The sequence below is a fragment of the Talpa occidentalis genome, unplaced genomic scaffold (assembly GCF_014898055.3).
Source record: "Talpa occidentalis isolate TD23 unplaced genomic scaffold, MPIMG_talOcc4v2.1 talOcc4.10, whole genome shotgun sequence".
Lineage (NCBI taxonomy): Eukaryota > Metazoa > Chordata > Mammalia > Eulipotyphla > Talpidae > Talpa > Talpa occidentalis.
In genome coordinates, this window is record NW_023600993.1 from 31,807,259 (window position 1) to 31,811,657 (window position 4,399).

Sequence of the window (4,399 nt, forward strand, 5' to 3'; positions counted from 1 at the left end):
GAGGAAAGAATGTTTTTCAGCCAGTGATTATTTATAAGAAATATTCCTAGTGACCCCCCCCAAAAAAAAAAAAAACCCTCAGATTTTTAAGCAAGATGGGCCGGGGAAGTTTCAAATTATATTCTAAATCCAACTGACAGAATGTCGGGCAGGCGTGGGTACAGCTCTCAGATAATTCTGCATATAAAGCACAGCGCTTAGGATCAAGTTTCAAAGCATTTTCCTTTCTGACACGAGCATTTCTGTAACATATATAAAGGAGTTTCGTGTGTTTCAATTACATCTCTGGAAATCTATGGGGGGCTTGGGGCATTTATTAAAACAAAAACTGACTATTTAGGACAGAAGACTCTGCTGCCCTCCCGGGGAAGGCTGGCTTTCTCTGAAGCACCTGCTATTAGAGGGTTACCTGTGCCTGTGCTGCTCTGGGACTGGTTCAGGGATGAGCTTCTCCATCCAGGAGGCCCAGTCCCTGGGGCTTTCTCTAAGCCCCTCTAAGTCACCCAACCCGCTGGTTTCCCAGCAAGAGGACAGGGAGGATGGGCAGCCAGTTGCTCGCCGAGGCGCTGTGGACATTTGGGGTTGGGTCCTCCTGTTTTAGGGGTTCTATATGTCTGTAGTCCGTTTAGCAGCATTCCTGAACTACAAGATGCCAGGAATATCCGGCTTAGCTGTGATAGTCAATGTCTGCTGACATTGCTAAGTGTTTCCCAGTTGGGGGCAGAAGCAAAAAAAAAAGACAAAACCCAACCCCGTGGAGAATGGAGCTACAGTGGAGCGCAGAGCCCCTTGCAGAAAGGAGTTGTGCAAATAACAGTCGAGGCAGACTTCATGATGTTGCAGATTGTCTCACTTGATGCAAAGAAACCATAGTTCCCAAACAAACATTTCAAATGACTTAAAGACATTTTTCTTTAAACTCTCCCATGAGTTTATTTGCCAGCAGTATATAGCATACATCACATTTGTGTAGAGCTTTTTCCTGCTCTCTTTCCCCTTTTATGCTTCACAGGCATTTCGCTTAACTCTCTTGCATGTCTAATCCCATCATGGCCTCTGCTTCAGGGATGACTTGAACTGGCTCAATGCGTCTAAAAACATGCCACTGGCGCCAGAAGCAGCGTATGACCACTGTGCAGGATGAGACTCAGATCACTCTAACAGAACCTGCCCAGGAGCAGAGTTGACTGACAGCCTCAGCTGCCCGGCTATCCCCTGGCTGCCTCTGTGCAAGAGCACAGCAGGGGCCAAGGCATTCCTGCCCAAAGAGGTGGCTCCTTTATGGAGGAGCTGAGCTTGAGGACTCCCCAATGGCTTGGCCAAGATTTTCTCAGAACGGTGCTGCGGTCTGAGGTTCTTCCTACCCAGTCCTTCCTTCCCTCTCTATAGAGGGGCGGGCTGTGTCCCAGGGGGCTCTCTGCCTATGCCTACTTTCTTGAACCCTTGATTCTTCACAGGGGTTCACTCAGTAGGTCTCTTTTGCTTCTAATCCCAATTTGCTGTTTGCTTCTCATTGGACCAGAAAAGCAACATAGTCCCTTCAGTAAAATAATTGTATGAAACAATATATAGCAAACCTATGTGTCCAAGGTCTTTCCCATCAGGGAGGTGCCAGAAAATTGGGGTGCACAATTGCCCCACTCATGTTTCTTAGGAGCGGGCTGCATTTTGAAGGGAGGACTGTCAGTACTGCAAAGGGCCACATTGTATTGGCTTCCCCACCCCTGTACTCAAATTGTCCTCCAATAATTCAGAAGATATCCACATACCAGTTATCCTAACTTCCCCTCCCCCCGCCCCCTGCCCAACACAGCTTTGGAATCCCATTTGATCTGTCTTCCTGGCCCTATTCGGGTGACAGAGACGTGCATCCTTTATGCTGAGACACTCTAGGACCCCTTCCCCAAGCAAATCCCTCCTTCTCTTATTCTCCATCCCCTTTTCTTCTCTTCCTCAAGATCTTTATCCCACCATGAAGATACATGACTGGGAAACAGAATGGGCAAAGCTTTGCCTTTATAGTGAGAAAGAGAAAGTAGTTCCTGGTAGCAGGCTCTGGACTGCCAGGCGCCCACAGCTAGGCTGCAATGCTCTCCTGCTGCGCAGGGTAGTCTCACAGATCACCAACAACAGACGCGGTCTGACAGAACAAGACCATCGTGTAATCGTGTGAGCACCGACAAAAACCAGGCCACTGCACCAACCATAGGAAGCACCCAACCAGATCTCAGCCCCAGTTAACACGAGTGTCCTGTCTCTGCCAACCACGGCTTTAGCTCTGCTACCTTCGCCTCACGTACGTAAAAGTGGAAACACTTGATCACAGAATTGATCCTGCTTCCTGACAGCATCCAATCCAGAGCAAACCCCTGCTTCCTTGAGACGCCCCCACATCACTTAACTCATGTCCAAGTTCTATGAGTGTCTGTTAGCACCTTCTACTGAGGTGCCCCGTGGCCCTGCTCTTAAGCAGTCTCCCTCAGGTGACAGAGCAGTCACTTCAATTTTGTTCCTGGAAGCCTTGGGTACAGGGCACAGACAGGCGGTCCACAGGGGGTCAGGTTCTGGCCATGATGTCAGCTCCTGAGTATATAATCCTATGAAAGGAGAAATTAAAGTGAGACCACATCAAGGAAAAAAGGTTTTAGCACACAGAGCTGAGATGCGGGTGAAGCTCCTGATGAGAGCTCCAACTCTAGTTGCTCTGTGACCTTGCACAGCTCATACAAAAGGGGAAATATATTTAACCTCCACAGGGCTGCAAAGAAACTTTTAAAGGAGTCAAGGATGAGAACCAGCACATGGCAGGCATGGCATACAAAAAGCACTTGCTCGTGGATGGGGGAACTGGCAGGTTGAGGGGAGCAGGAGGGTGCAGAGAACAGAGAAGGTGAACTGAGAGAATGAAGATCTGATCACTTCAGGAAGAGGGAAGAGCTAAGACCATCAGAGGGAAACAACACTGGACAGAGGAAGGTAGGAGACAGGAAAAAGGGCAGGCCAAGTTCACCCCCGCCCTCGGGAATTCCCTGCCCCTTGAGCACACCTTGGCTTATAGCCATCTGGCCAAGAGGAAAGATTTGGGGAGGTACAAGTACTGCACCAGAGAAATGGAGCTGGTGATGGTGGGGGGGCCCAGGATTGGACAAAGGAGTTGAGGGAGGAGTCAGAAAGAACAGGAGGTGGACATACACCCCCAGGAATGGAGTTCGAAGCCCATGGCAGTGGGGACTAGAGCAGCAGTGACAGATGGACAAGTTTCCCGTACCTTCGTGTGCCAGAAGGAAGACACTAGGGTAAAGGCTCCATGGTGGGTGCCAGGTCCCTGCAGGCTTTATGATACTCTAGTCCCAAGACCGCACCTTGGCTTCTTGGAGCAGTCACCAAGATAGAAATGCACAGGCCTGTCAGGAGATAAAAACAGACACATAAGGAGATTTAACAGACACATGAGATTTAAGAGGTCAGGTAACAGCTCAACTCTTGTCTGAAGTAGAGTGAGTGGACCACTGAGGAAAACTAATGTTTCCGAAGAAGCAGGAGACCTGAGGCAACTGTGAGCTTACAGGGGAGGAACAGAAAAGCGCCTGGAAACTTTACTTCTGGCCCGGGCACGTCAGCTGGAGCAACAGGGAAGCGGTTTATGTTGAACGAGGGCCCCATGGGATGGCCTCGCAGCTGTTGGCCACTGCCAGCACTTTCAGCCTCGCGCATTCTCTGTGGGAGGACCTGAGGGGGAAGTGCCTGTTTCCAAAAGAAAAGGCGGGCCCCAACCATAATGTGGGATGTCTGAGAGCACCAACCTCTTTTGCCCTCAACAGTGACGTTATTAACCAGAAACTCACTCGCTGAGACCTGGGCACTGTCTCAGGGACAAACGGCTCTCACTCCACAGGCGCCTACTCCGCCTGGGCGCCTGAAGGTGCTTCACTCTCGCGCCAGAGGCCTCAAGTCCGTTTTAGGAGCTTGTGCGCCCTGACTGGAGGCCAAGGCTCCTCACCGCGGCCTGGAAGCCTGTGTGGAGGCTCCTTCGGGGCCGGGCTTGGTCAGGCTCAGGGACCCGGGCGCGGCTCCACCCTAGCGTGGCGCGGTTCTCAGCTGTGTGCGCCTGGTGGAGCGGGGAGGAGGGCTGGGCTCACCATCTCGAGACAGACTAACGGTCAGCCAACTGAACTAACGCCCTCCCATCCGCACCCTCTCCAACGGCCACCACCCCCACCCTCCCGGGGAGCCTTGTGCACCCCGCCCCCCGCCCCTGGAGCCACCCCCTCCAGACCTGTGCTCTCCCTCAACTCTCCCGTAGGCCTGGAGGTCGCTCAGGCCTACGCAGCTTTTGTCTCAGTTGTCCTTAGCCTGGTCTGTTTAAAACACAGTTAAAGGCGGATCTTGGAAGTAGGAG

The 4,399-nt window shown here is 51.6% G+C and overlaps 1 long non-coding RNA gene across 1 annotated transcript; it reads right to left on the reverse strand.

Moving 5' to 3' along the window:
- Nucleotides 1-758: 758 nt before the first annotated feature.
- LOC119259079 (uncharacterized) lies at nt 759-4,128 on the reverse strand. The gene is made up of 3 exons (XR_005128400.2): nt 3,846-4,128; nt 3,269-3,404; nt 759-2,597 (listed from the first exon to the last, which is right to left on the reverse strand). It is a non-coding gene; the product is annotated as an uncharacterized LOC119259079 (long non-coding RNA).
- Nucleotides 4,129-4,399: the final 271 nt, after the last annotated feature.